This window comes from Piliocolobus tephrosceles, chromosome 5, assembly GCF_002776525.5.
Source record: "Piliocolobus tephrosceles isolate RC106 chromosome 5, ASM277652v3, whole genome shotgun sequence".
NCBI lineage: Eukaryota > Metazoa > Chordata > Mammalia > Primates > Cercopithecidae > Piliocolobus > Piliocolobus tephrosceles.
Window position 1 is genome coordinate 110,100,620 of NC_045438.1, and position 15,666 is coordinate 110,116,285.

General features: G+C 32.8%; 1 protein-coding gene across 3 annotated transcripts in view; it reads left to right on the top strand.

The window, feature by feature from the left end:
- Window positions 1-15,666, top strand: part of KHDRBS2 (KH RNA binding domain containing, signal transduction associated 2) — a 591,427-nt gene that overhangs the window by 226,708 nt on the left and 349,053 nt on the right. The window lies entirely within an intron of this gene.

Consider the following 15,666-nt stretch of genomic DNA (forward strand, 5'->3'; position numbering starts at 1 on the left):
AAATATCAAAAAAAGTAGGCATGTCATTAATGCATAAAATGTGTGTAGATACTAGTCTACTTTATAATTTACTACCATAAAATATACTCAAATTTACTATTAAAGGTAAAATTTATCAACATGTACTCATATAAACTCAGACCATGATACCATTCTCAATTGAGAGAAATGTAAACAAACATAAAATCCTAAGTGCATAAAATTAATGGCAGTACACACTATCCTATTGTAATAATTTTATAGCCATCTCCTTGTTGCTATTGCAGTGAACTCAGATGTTGAAGGTATCCATTTTACATGTTGTGTAATGTTAATCATCTCTGCATGAGCAATTTGTCTCTCAACAAAATTGCACATTCCAGTGAAAAGTGATCTCTCACTGTTGTGGTGTATTTCTCATTGTGTTAAATGCAATATCATAAACCTTGAATAACACCATGAGACCTATATGAACTGCCACTAGTGATCCTGGAAGTCCTCTCAGAAAGCAAAGAAAAGCCATGATATTACAAAAACAAAATAATAACTTGATATATACTGTGATTGAGTCCTATAGCTGCAGTTGCCTGCCATTTCACATGGACTATTCATCTTCTAAACAGATGACGTAAACTTATGGATGGATACATGTCATAAATTACTACAAATGTATTTTCTGTTCCTTATGCTTTTGTTAGTAACATTTTCTTTTCTTCAGCTTATTTTTTATCAGAATATAGAATATAACATATATAACATACAGAGTATGAGTTAATCAATTGTCTGTGTTATCGGTAAGGCTTCCAGTCAACAGTAGGCTATTAGTGGTTAAGTCTTTGGGGACTCCAAAGTTATATGCAGATTTTTAACTACACAAGAGGTCAGTTTCCCTAACTCCCATGTTGTTCAAGGGCCAACTCTATTGCTAAGATAACAAGTTCAATCCAATCTCTATGAAAATCCCTAGTATCATTTTTCCAGAAATTTACAAGTGAATCATAAAATTTTTAGATTGAAATATAAATAGCCAAAACAATCATGAAATCGAAAAACAAATTTAAAGAACTCAAACTGTTAATTTCAAAATATACTACAAAGCTACAATATTCAAGATGGTTTAGTATTAGCATAAAGATAAAAACAAAGACTAATGGAATGGAATTGAGATTCTAGAAATAAATCTATAAATCTGTGGCCAATTGATTTTTTTATAGTAATGCCAAGATCATTCAATAGGGAAAGAATAGTGTTTTCAACAAATGATACTGGGAAAACTGATTAGTCACATGTCAAGCAATGAAGTTGGAGCAGTACCTCACACCATACACAAAAACTAATTCAAAATGGATCATAGATCTTAATACATGAGTTAAAACTATATGATTCTTGTAGGAAATCATAGGAGTAAATCTAGATTAGGCAGTGCTGTTTTAGATATGACACCAAAATCACAGGCAACAAAATAAAAAAGGTTAGACTACTAAATGTTTTAAAAAAGTTTATGCTATAAATGACAGCCATCAAGAAAATGAAAACACAGCCCAAAGAATAGAAGAAAATATTAGCAAATCTTGTATCTGATAAGGGTCTTATAGCCAGAACATGTAAATAACTCATATCTCGGTAAGAAAAAAAAACCTAAAACTGGATATATAATCTGCATAGATATTTATCCAGGTAGGTATACAAATGGTCGATAAACATATGAAAAAATATTCAATATCATTTTCCATCAGTCGACTTCAAATCATAACAACTTCACATCCAACTAGAATTACTACAATCCAAAAACCAACAATTACAAGTGTTGACCAGGATGTGGAAAAATAATCCCACATGCGTTACAGGTGGGATTGTTAAATGTTGCAGCCACTTTGGAAAACAACTGGATGGTTCTTCAAAATATTAAACTTAGAATTCCCATATAATCCAGCAATTCTAACTCTAAACATAGAGATAAAAGCATTCAACTCACACAAAAAGCCGTACACAAAATTTCCTAACAACATTATTATAATAGCCACAATGTGGACACAATTCAAGTGTCCACTGTTAAATAAATAGACAAACTAAATCCACATAATTGAATATTTTTAACAATAAATAAGTAAAGTTCCAACACGTGCATGAACCTAAAAGACAGTAGGCTAAAGGAAAAGCCACATGTTGTATGACTGTATTTAAATAAAATGTGCAGACTAGGTACAGCTAAGCAAATGTATAGAGATGGAAGTAGATTAATGAATGTTTAAGTATAGGGGTCCAATGGGTAGTAACTAAGTATTAAGTATGGGATTTTTTTACAGAGGACTTAAATATTCTAAACTTAGATTTTGGCAATGGTTGTATAACCCTGTGAACATACTTAAAAAATTGAATTGTACACTTTTAATGAATTAATTTTATGGTATGCAAACTATATATCAATACATATGTTTAAAATATTCACACCAATAGTCTGAGACTTTCTAGAGGGTATGTATCATATAATGATGAGTTAGCAGCCATGACAATTTAAATTTATCAGCAGAGCTCTTAAGACAGTATTTAGTTTGGACAGAGCCTACCGTCTTACTAGAATCATGTACAAACATGAGACACATTGAGTTTAATATAGAGCATTTCTGTTTCTGGTATAAAAAAACTTCTTTTAAAATATGTAGTACCTTTACTATTTTCTAAAACCACTAAGTGGGTATTAAGGAAAATGTAAAGGGTATTAAGAAATTTGGATTCCCCATTTCGTTTTCTAACAGATCCATATCAGTTTCAGTTGAGCATTTCAGAAAAGCAAATAGGAATACTAACTGGAATTGGGTAAAAAGTAACCTAAGTAATCTGCTCAGTCCCCAATTCTCTATCCAATTGAACAGATTGACAATATTTAAATGAGTTGCTAAGCAATTTGCTCTTGTTCCTTAAAATATTAAAGTTAAGTTAAAACTTAAAACTTAAGTTACAAAAATAACTTCTTAATTTACTCCTACTGCTGAATTAATATTTAACCTTAGGAAACTAAAAGCATATCTTTTTTATAATGGTTAGATCTGTCTGTATGGTGTGCAAGAAAATAATAAACAATACTATAGTTAATTTTTAAGCAGCCCAAACCTTGAATAAACTAGATACATACAGAAAAAAAAAAAAAAAAAGCAATTACTTATTTTAAAATGTTTCACTTGGAAATGAATTTGTATTTAGAATGTAAATTCCATAGAGCCAATGATTTTTGTTTCATTTGATTCTATGTCCCCTAGAAAAGTACCTATCACATAATGTATGCTCAGTAAGCCCCTCTTGATGGATTAATTTGTCCTTATCAAACATGAGCATATGTATTTATTTCATGAAATTATATAGAGATGGAAAACTTCTTTAAAGAACAAACATCTCTAATTTGCACATGTAAGCACAGCATACAAGGGACTTATGTTATGTGACATTTAAATAAAAGATTTACTTGGAAAGCCAAGATTTCGTCTGATGCAATAATGAAAAATCTGATAGCTCCGTTATGGCTCATTTAAAGAAAGTCAAAATCCTAAAATATAAGAGTGCAGTTGTCATTAAGATGTTAGTTTTATGACTATTTGAAAGTCTATAGAAATATCTGTTAAGTATTAAAAGGGCAAAGATTTAGATAAAAATATAATTATGCAGCCACATTTCACTGTACTGAGTGTACATTCAGTCTTGTACCTCTACAGATGATTTTATGAACTGTATAGCACTCTAGAAACATTTGTATTCAGACAATTGGATATGCTGAAAAAAATAGGGTTTGGTTTTGAGCTGTAGTTATAATTAAGATTAGGGATGTTTGTTAATGTAATAGTTTTTACTTAACAATGATATGTTAAATGAATCTTTTTAAGTACAAACTTGAGTTTGGAAAATGTAGCCCTAATAGAGTTGCATAAATATGGCAAAGACGTGTCTTTGAACACATTTAAAGATTCTCCACACATGATGAAATTCATTTAAAACATGACCAAATTCTCTTTAGATGTCTCTATGAAAGAAAAATGTGATTAACATACACAATAATGCAGAAACATAGTAAAGAATTGTTTATAACAGAATGAATGGTACATGAATTGTGTATGTGTTGATATTATTAAAATTCATGTTGAATCATTTTTATCAACATTCTCATCTCTTTGTTATTTCTGTAAAACATGGATCATTCTGTAAAGTATATGATTTTAACATAGACCATGTTATTTTGAAACATCTGGGGCATATATCGATTAAGCACACAATATATCTAATCAACAGATTTGAAAGGACCCACATTTTCATACTTAGTATAAATGGATTTTATTATCCAACTATGTGTACATTCTTCAAATTCAAGTGTTTTCTTCAGTAGAGCAATGCCAAGTGGGATTTTTGGGCCTTAAAGCAGACAAGAGCAATTGTTTTTAATACTTCTGGTAGATATTTCTCTTTTAAATTTGTTTTAGTTCCTATGTATATATATATAGAGAGAGAGAGAGAGAAAGAGGGAGAGAGAGACACCTTTACTGTTTCATTTGGTAATGTTATACAAATTATGAGATTAAGTGTATTGTAAGGTTGGTATCTTAGCCTAGAATCATCATTTTTCCTAATTGCCAAATCCAATGAATTATTTCACTTTTTCTCAAACTCGAAATTACTCCCATCTATAGCCTTTGCTGTCATGATTGTTTCCAGATTTTTATAGTTCTTTATGTAGTCTTCCAATCCTCAAACTGCAGTCAGACTTTACATTTACATTTAAAGTCAGCTTTAAAGGTAAATGTTAATCATACCACAGCCTACTTCCCACTCACCCCAAGCCCATCCCTCAATTCACACCCTTCAATTGAGCTACATTGCTTTTACCTAAAGATCCGAATTTTTAACAGGGTCGATAAGTTCCTGAATATTTTTTTCTGTATCACCCCTTCAAAATGAATTACTTTCCATTTATCAAATTTGTTATGCTCTTGGGGTTTCTCACATGTTATTCCTTATGCCAGGAAAGTCCCCATCAGTGCCCTTCTTCTCCTGTCCCTGCCCCAACTTCTCATACATCTTAAACGCTAGAGAAATGCTTCCTTTCCGGGGAGGGTTTCCTGCTAATTCTGGTTATACATTCCCATAGAATTCTAGACTTTGCCTTGCATATAGCTAGGCACATAATTGTCATATGATACATATTTGCTGATTAAATGATTTATAAAAATTTTTTCCTTCTTTTTTTTAAATTTTGTATTCTTCCAGAAATTATTTACCCTTCTTCCTTATTTTTTCTTCAAATATATGTGTTCAAGTTTCTCTCCTGTGCTGTCCTTCTCCCTTAGCAATTTCATAACTTGAAATAGTACTCCTGTATAGAAAATTACTACATATATATTTTCATCTTAGATTTCTCTCTCAAGTTCCACCCATACATGATTGCTAGGTTTCTTCACTTGGAAGGCATCTGAAATTGAATATACTCCAATTTTTTCTCCAACATTTTTGTTCCTATATTCCGTAATTGTATTAATGGTACACTATCTTTCCAATCACCTGTGATTAGAATTTATTTTGATTATTGCTTCACACTACTCTCTTCATATTCCCTCCAACTTAATATAATAAATTAACATGTCTTATTGAGGGTATTTCCTCAGTCTCACCTTATCTCCTTTTCTTTCTTCTGTGGTCATCATTCTGCTTCATGTTCCCATTATCATTTATTGAGCTTACACCAAACAACTTCTAGTGGGCTCTGCCATCTTTAACTTTTTCCTGCTCCACTGCATCTGTCCCATATGTTTTCCTTTTTTGGAACTTGTTTCTGTCACTGCCTTTTTCCATGCCCAGCTTCAAGCTCCCTATTCAGTGCTCAGTGCTCAACACACAAAAAAACTTCCTAACTTTTCTATGTGGAAATCAATTTTTTCTTCCTTTGAATTCTCATAGCACTTAATCTGTACTTCTTCTATGGCACTATTCGTTTTTTGTTTAAACTACAATATAATTGTTTATGTACAGCCCCTTTCCCCTCAGTGGAGTTCTAAGTTTTCTGAAAGAGGTATTTATGTTTGGTTCTTTCATAAATTTACTGAGTCTCAAGTGCTAAGAAAATGTGGTTACTAGTGAGTGACTGAATTGATTTTTATATGAATTTTACATAAATATTTTATTTTATTTAAATATATCTCTTGAATAAAATTGTATTTGTGGTAATATATTGATCACTTTAATGGTTAATTCTAAATCACTCTGCTTTTCTTCTCTGTTTTCTTCAATGCTCATCATTGTCTATTTTGCTACATTAGAATTAGTTTTCTTTGGTAGAAACCTCTGTAAATTCCAAATGAAATTAATTTTACAGGCATAGCTTGATGTTTTTGCAGTAGAATAAAACAATGTTCTACTCTATTCTAGTAAAACTTTAGTCCCTTGCTCACCAATGTTTTTTGATGATTGCTACTATGAATACCTGAAGTGTTGTCATTTCCTCTCTATTTATACAAGGAGAATATTTTTGATCTGTGACTATGGTCCCACTTAGTGCAATCTGCCCCAAATTGCTTTAATTTGTTTTAATGGCATCAAACACAAGGATAGAGCACTAAAGTATGATTTAATGTTGAGTTCCCAAAGCACAGAACAGTCACTCTGTGAATTCCTACTGATGAAAAATGGGATCCATTCCCAAATCAGGAATATGATGGACATGAAAGTAGCATTCCAATGTTTTCAAGTGTTAAGAGAAAAGAAATTTGAGTGTCAAGGAATGAATGAATTCAACAACAGCTGTATCAAATGAAAAACGAAGCCTTCTCTCTGCAGGACAGACTGGCAGGTCAGGAATTGTTCACAGGTGATGCCAGTGAGCAACACTGGCCTTGCATCACATAGCAGATACAGTTTCAGTGCCCACACAAAGTGAAATAAGAGTAGGTGGATTGCCTACCTTCTTAGAGAAAGCACAGAGTTGATGGAATTAGTTTATAAACATGTGACCAGAAAAATGCCATGTGTAAAAAAAGAAACATTTTTTTAATGTGAGTGTTAATGAAATAATATCATGAAGATTTTTAAAATGCATATGCCCAATATTATTGATGTGACTTAATTTTAAACTGTTCTTGGCTAAACTACCTTAAAAATGTCCCTAAAATATTTTTCTTAAAATGGCCTGACGCTTATGATAAGCACTCGTTTTGCCACCAATTATGTTTTGTTGCTTTTCAAATCCATTGAAATACATTATTTTGGTTTATTTTACTTGTAACACAATTTAAATATTTGCTTTTAGAAAAAAAGTCAAAAATGATTAAAATTGCCCAAAAGACTTTTTTAATAGACATGTTATTACAGAACAACTGTTTAATGACAAGCATAAATGAATTTGACTTATGCAAATTTAATTGTCTTAAAACACATGTGAATAAACTACCTGGAAATTATTTGAAGATACTTAATCCACTGAAAACACAGCTGTATTCACTCTGTTAAGCCTTAAGAATCTTAGACATTCCTAAGTTACGAAATTATCGTTAAATATTAAAGACACTGGTGTGTAGTGTTTGATTTATTTTCGGTCTTCAAAAGAGGTTTACTTTTAAGAAGAGGTTAGAACCAATTGCTGTCTGTGAACTGGTAATTCACCTGGCATGATTATGTCAACTGGTTTTGTTTGAAGGGGAACTGAGCATAGGTTGAAAGTAGGTGGAAAAAAATCTTATTAGAACAACTTTTGTGTTGACTAGTTTCAGTTTATCTTAAAATAAATTTCCAAGAACTAAGAACAGCATCAGAAATATGTAACCAGCTTTGTGATTACTTCTAATGCTTTATCTCACATAGAAATGGTGTCTGATTTTTCATGGTTTTCCATGAAAGCCTTCTGAGCCTTTCCAGAGTGTTGTCTCCAAAAACTCCAGAAGTTGTGGAAGGGATAGAATCACATAAATAGACTTACACTGTGACGGGGAAATACTTTTGAGCAAGAACAAATGGTAGATTGTACTTTTATAAATTTTACAACACACACATTAAAAGAGAGGTTGCTTACTTAAAATACCTTTATATTGTTAATGTTGCTCATAAAAGCTAACTTTCTCTCACTTTGTGAAACTCAGTTTCTGATTATACAACATCTTCATTCTACTGGCTCTTCATGGTCTATTTTAACAGAGTGTGTAAAAGAATTTAAGGGCATGATTCTTTTGCAGCTTCACAGTTTGGTTTCAATTTGATTATTGCTTAGAAATAAAATGACTATTGAAATAGAAGTATTGGGAAATGTGTCACAAGAATCAAGGCAGAGAATAGAAAATTCTGAAAGTAGGTACCACATATTCTGTCAATAACCTGTCCTCAGCCAGGATTGTGTGAAATTTTCTCTTTTCATAGTCTTAAGCATTCTTGGTGGAGATACCACTTTGGATGATTTGGTATTTCTGAGTTTGATGTTTTTCTGTCATCAATAAAGGGAAAAGAATGTTTTGTAACAGAATATGAAAGAGAAGTTCAGTGCCATTTAACTCAACTTGAATTGTTCTTAATTTTTAAAGAGTTATGTAATATTTAATACATCCAAAAGAATATGTTTAACTTTCATGTGGAGTATAAAACAAAATAAAATGAACACTCTCAAACCCATAAGTTAAACCGAAGTCTAAAATATCACCCTTTGCTTTGCAATACCTTAATGTCTTTCTTTGATCATGTCCCCTATTCCCCATTCCCAGAGATTACCAAGATCATGGATTTTGTATTTATTATTATCCCTGTTATTTAAGAAATATATTTACTACATAGGCATGTGTTCATAGTAGAATATTATTTAATTTTACTTGTTTATGAATTTTATATAAAGTGTTATAGGTGTAGATTAATTTTCAGTCAAATTTTATTTCTAGGATTAATGAAATTTTATATAGTTATGAGTAATTCATATTTACTGCTCTGTAATACTTCACAGCTAATATGTCACAATTTATTCATTTGTACCTGTCAGGATTCTGACAGGCAAACAGAAGCCACTCTATATTTAACAGTTATAACCCACAATTCAAGGCTAATATAACTGTGGGAAGAGATGAGGGAAGGGTCTTTGGAAAAGTTCCACCAACAGGCCGTAAAGATTGGAGCCTAAAGCCTCAGAGCACAGGGGAGAAACCAGAGCTCCAGGATATTCTGTGAAGCCTGTCATGATCACAGAGTGGAAGTTTGGAGAAATATTTGCAAAACTTGCCAAGACCAAGAACTGGGAATTTATGGACAGGTCTGTGTGGCTGCCGCATCCATGGAGTGAACACTCACATAGAAGTCAGCAGAGCACCACGTCTGATCTCTATGACTTGCCGAGAATAATGGACTCCAATTCATGTCCACCTTCCTAATCTGATGCAACTTCTTGATATTGACAAACCCACCACAAAAGTGAACCTCCATGGAAAGGGATCTGAAAAGTCGTTTTGAGACATAAAAATGCTGGTTATGGTGTGGAGCTGACAACACACTATTCTTGAATTGATCATCGTTTTTCCCCATTATTTTTGCTCTTGAAAGGATTGAGACTGAATACTCTTGTACATGTGCCAAGATTTCTCTGGATTTTATATCTAGGAATGAGATTGCTGAGGCATAAAGTAAATGGATTTACAGATTGACAAGACACTGCCACTATGGTTGTATCCATTTACACTCCCACAGGCGTGTATGTAAGTACATGTTTCTCCACACTCTGGAGAATGCTTGAATCTCTCCAGAATCTACTCTGGCCAATGCTTGATGTCTAACCTCTTTATTGTCATAGACCTCTTATATAGTGTGTGTAAAATTATATGTCATCATGGTCTTAAATTTGATTTGTTTAAATTATAATGCGATTGAATTTCTCATAAGATTTTTCCATTCCCATTCCTCCTTCAATGACACATTTATGACTTTATCCGTTATCTATTAAAGTATTTTTCTTTTCCTTGGTTCTATGTTTGTTTTTATAAACTACTGCTTTAATGGTAACATGTAATGTCAACCATCTTCAGCTTTATGATTTATATTTTCATCTACTTTGTGGTGTATTTTTACAAGCAGATATTCTTAATTTTAATCAAACTTTTATTTTACAGTTATTGTATTTTCGTTATTTTAAAAATATTAGAAAATGTTCTTCTATAAGTTCTAAAGTTTTACATTTCACATCTAAGTCTATAACCTTCTAGAATTTAGTTTTTCTGTTATGATGTAGGAATTAATTTTATTTCTCTTACTATGGATAGCCTATTATGCTATATATTAGGTAGTTCCTTCTTTCCTTAGTATTTTAGTTTCCTATTGCTTCTGTAACAGTCACCACAAACTTAAACTTCATGGCTTAAAACAAATAAAATTCATTATTTTACGGCTGTGGAGGTCAGAAGTCTGAAATGATTTCTTTGAAGCTAAAATCCAGGTGTCTGCAAGGTTGCATTCCTTCAAGAGGCTCTAGGGGAGAATCTGCTCCCTGACATTTCCACCTAATAGAAGCTGCCTTCATGCTTTGGCTCATGGTCTCCTTCCATCTTCAAAGCCAGCAATCTCATCACACGAGCCTGTGCTATTGCCATCACGTCTCCTTCTCTGACCCTGCTGCCTCTCTCTTTCTTTTAAAAAGACATTGGGCACAGCTGGTTAATCCAGGATAATCCCCCATCTCAAGATCTCTAATTTAATCACACCCATGTAGTTTCTTATGTAGAATAACGTATTTACAGATTCTTGGTATTAGGACATGGACATCTTTAGGGGACCATTGTTCACTCAAAGATCTGTAACACTACCTCTGTCAAATGTCATTCTAACATACACAGGAGTCTGTTAATGGATTCTGGATTCCATTGCTCCATTTGTCTATCTGTGCCCCGGGACTGGATGCTTCATACTATCATAATTAACACAGCTTTATGATGAATCTTGATATGTGAAAGGAATAACTCTTGACTTGTTCTTTTGCTTCTGAATGGTTTTGACTGTTCTTGTGCTTTCACTTTTTCAAACGAATTTTAGAACCAATTAATAAGTTGATCCAAACCCTATAGTGATTGTAATTAGAATTGCAGATGAAATTTAGAAGACTAGAAATCTATATGCCATTGAGAGTTCCTATTTATGAACACAATATCTGTCAACAAAATGTGTTTTATACATGTTCTGTAAAGGTTTGAACATCTGTGGCTAAATTTATTTCTAGAAAATCTAGTTTTTAAAATTCCCGTTATAAATGGTATCTCCTTTTTAAAAAAAACATTTTCTATTTATGTGCTGCTGGCATACAAAAATACAATTAACCTTTTCTGTATAACAGCGCTTTGCTAAGCTCTCTTACTAGTTCTAATACTTTTATGAAAATACTTTGTTTTCTATGTATATAATTATATAAATGGCATATAATTTTTTAACTTTCTAATATTTATAATACTTGTCTTAGTAGATGGTTTGAGTCATTGGTGCTGAATAAAGTGTTAAGAATGCACATCTTTACCTTGTTTATGATTTTTTAAATCAGTAAGTCTACTATTCCTATGAATTTTGAGTAGAAGCCTTCTATTTACTCATGTTTCCTTTATTTTTCAGATGATGTGAGTTTTTATAATGATTAAGTTTAAATTCTATCAAATCATTTTTCCAAACAAATAAAATGCTGGCCTTTTTCTCCATTAATTTGTTAATGAGTAAATTACAATTAAGAATTATAAATTTTAAAATACTTGTATAACAATGATAAATACAACTCAATCATGATGTATTTTGTACATACAACAGGCCTTGCCTATGCTACTATTTTGCCAAGTGGGATTTTTCATGTTATTTTTTCTTTTTTCTTTAATGAGTAGCTTTGGTCTGTATATTTCCTTTTCCGATTTGGTTTTGGTATGAAGGTTATATTCTCCTGTTGAGTTATTGGATATTTCTCTATTTTTTTCCTCTGGCGCATAGATTGGAATGATATATTTCCTATAAGTCTAAAGAGCTCCCTTTGTGCAACTAATGGGACTGGTATTTCTTTGTAGTACATTTCATTATGATTTTATGCTGATTTTATTTTTTAATACATTTTATTGTTTATGTTTAAGGTATATAACATGATGTTATGGGATACATATAGAGAGCAAAATGTTTACTGTAGTGAAGCAAACTGATATATCCATCATCTCACAGTTACCCTTTTTTTTTTTTTTTTTTTAGTTTTTTGGCAAGTGCAGCCAAAATCTACTTATTTAGGATGAAATCCAAATACAGAACAATTTTATTACCTATAGTCTACATGGTGTACACCAGGGGTCCCCAATCCCTGGGCTGCAGACCTGTACTGGTCTGTGACCTGTTAAGAACCAGGCCGCATAGCAGGAGGTGAGCAGCTAGCAAGCCAGCATTAACGCCTGAGTTCTACCTCCTGTCAGATCAACCCTGGCATTAGATTCTCACAGAAGTGGAACCCTATTGTGAACTGTGCATGCAAGGGATCTAGCCTGTGTGTTCCTTATGAGAATCTAATGCCAGATGATCTGAGGTGGTCAGTTCTATTTCAAAACACCCCTAACTTCCTCCACCCCCAACTTCCTCCACCCCCACCAGTGGAAAAATTGTCTTCCATGTAACTGGTCCCTGGTGCCAAAAAGGTTGAGGACTGCCAGTATATACTCTGTCTCTAGACTTGTTCATCCTACATATCTCCTACATTTTATCCTCTGACTTACATCTCCTTATTTCCACCCCAACCCTGGTAAACGGTTTCATTTTCTCAGTATTTTTTTTTCAGATTCCATATATAAATGAGATCATCCATATTTTTCTTTATGTGTCTGGCTTATTTCACTTAACATATTGTCCTCCAAGCTCATCCACATTGTGGCAAAAATGGCAAGGTCTCATTGTTTTTCAGGCTGAATAATATTCCACTATATTGTTTCTTTTTCCATTTGTCTGTCAGTGGACGCTTAGATTGTTTCCATATCTTTAGTATCATGAATAATGCTACAATAAACATGAAAGTGCAGGTATCTTTACAAGGTGACTTTTATTTCCTTTGGTTATATGCCCAGAAGAGGGATTGTTGGGTCATATAGTAGTTCTATTTTTAATTTACTTAGAAACCTTCATAGGATTTTCTGTAATGGATATACCAATCTACATTCCCATGGGCAGTCTACAAAAAGCACCCTTTTCTTCTCACTCATGTCAAAATTTGATATCGTTTGACTTTTTTGAAACAGCCATCCTGGTAAATGTGAAGTGGTATCTCATAGTGGTTTTGATTTGCATTTTCTTGATTAATGATGTTGAGCATCTTTTCATATACCTGTTGTTTATTTTTATGATTTCTTTTATTAAGTGTCTATTTAGATCTTTGCCTATTTTTAAATCTTTTTCTGCCATTGAATTGTCTTAATTCATTATAAATTTTGAATAATAACCCCTTAGTAGATGTGTGCTTTGCAAATTTTTTTTTTTTCCCAATCCCAGAGGCTGTTGTTTCAGTTTGGTGATTGTTTCCTTTACTGTGAAGGGGCTTTTTAGTTTAATGTAGTCTCGTTTATTTGTTTTTGCTTTTGTGGCTTGACCTTTTGGTATGACATCCAAAAATTCTTTACCAAGGCCAACCTTCAGAGGTTTTGAACCTATGTTTTCTCAGAAATAAATCTAAACATATACAGTAGACTGATTTTTTTTTTTACAAGGGCACCAATAGAACACAATGAGGAAAGGACAATCTTTGCAATAAATTGTGCTTAAAAAAAAAGCTGGATTTCTCTATGCAAAAGAATGAAATTGGACCTTTATCATATATCATATGCAAAAATTAACGCAAAATGGATGAGACCTAAATGTAATAACAGAAACTATGATGTTATGTCAAAAATATTTTTACATGAGTTTTTATTCTTTCATTTTGTTTTTCACATTCTCAATTGAAATGCTATTTGCATATAATGAAATAATAGTTCCTAAGAGTGCAGCTTGATAAATTTTAATAAAAGTATACCTCTACCTCCAACAAATATAGAGCAATTCTGTCACCCCAGATGTTTCCTTCATGCCATTTTCCAGCCAGTTCAACACCAGGCTGTGTTCCCAGCATACAACCACTCTTATAACTGTAACACCATATATTAGTTTTGCTGCTAGAATTTTGTAATAGTGGAATCTAACATGATGTATTCTTTTATATCTGGCTTCTCACATGTCTGTTAGATACATCCAGGTTGTTGTGCCAATCAGTGGCTAGTTCCTTTTGTTTATGTATAAACTTGTTTGTCCGTTCTTCAAGGATGAGCACTTGTTTACATTTGGCTTAATGGTGATTGTGAATAAAATGTCATGAGCATTCATGTGCAAGTTGTTTTTATGAACATATGTTTTTAATTCCCTTGGATAAATACTTAGCAGTTGAATTACTGGATCATAGTGGAACTGTATGTTTAACTTTATAAATAACTGCCAAATCTTAAAATGATACTACTGTATCATTTTAAACTGCCAGCAGCAATTGCACTAGTAATTCCACATCTTCTTCAGCATATACCATGAGTTTTCTTTTAGTTTTAGCCAGTCTGAGGTATGTGTATATGTGTGTGTATGATTTACCATTGATTTGATGGAGTTCTTTATAGATTATAGGTATTAGTCATTTTTCAGAAGTAAGGAGTGTTTTCTCTCAGTCTGTGGCTTATCTATTCAATTTTTAAATGAGTGTTTGCATCAGAAGGAATTTTTTTTTCTCTCCTTTTTTTTTATTTTATTTTTTTACTTTAAGTTCTGGGATACATGTGCAGAATCTGCAGGTTTGTTACATAGGTGTACGTATACACATGCCATGGTGGTTTGCTGCACCCATCAACCCATCATCTCCATTAGGCATTTCTCCTAATGATATTCCTCCCCTTACCCCCACAGGTCCTGGTATGTGATGGTCCCCTCCCTGTGTCCATGTGTTCTCATTGTTCAGCTCCCACTTATGAGTGAGAGCATGCAGTGTTTGGTTTTCTGTTCCTATGTTAGTTTGCTGAGAATGATGGTTTCCAGCTTCAACCATGTCCCTGCAAAGGACATGAACTCATTCTTTTTTATAGCTGTATAGCATTCCATGGTATAGATTTGCTGCCATATTTTCTTTATCCAGTCTCTCATTGATGGGCATTTGGATTGGTTCCAAGTCTTTTCTATTGTAAATAGTGCTTCAATAAACGTATGTGTGCATGTGTCTTTATAGTAGAATGCTTTGTAGTCTTTTGGGTGTATACCCAGTAATGGGATTGCTGGGTCAAGTGGTATATCTGGTTCGAGATCCTTGCGGAATCACCACACTGTCTACCACAATGGTTGAGCTAATTCACACTCCCACCAACAGTGTGAAAGCTTTCCTATTTCTTCACAGTCTCACCAACATCTGTTGTTTCCTGACTTTTTAATAATTGCCATTCTAACTGGCATAAGATGGTACTATCATCAGAGTGAACAGGCAACCTACAGAACGAGAGAACATTTTTGCAATCTACCTGTCTGACAAAGTTCTAATATCCAGAATCTACAATGAATATAAAAGACAAATTTACAAGAATAAAGAAATATCATCAAAAAATGGGTGAAGTATATGAGCAGACACTTCTCAAAAAATGGCATTTATGCAACCAACAAACATATGAAAAAAAGCTCATCATCACTGGTCATTAG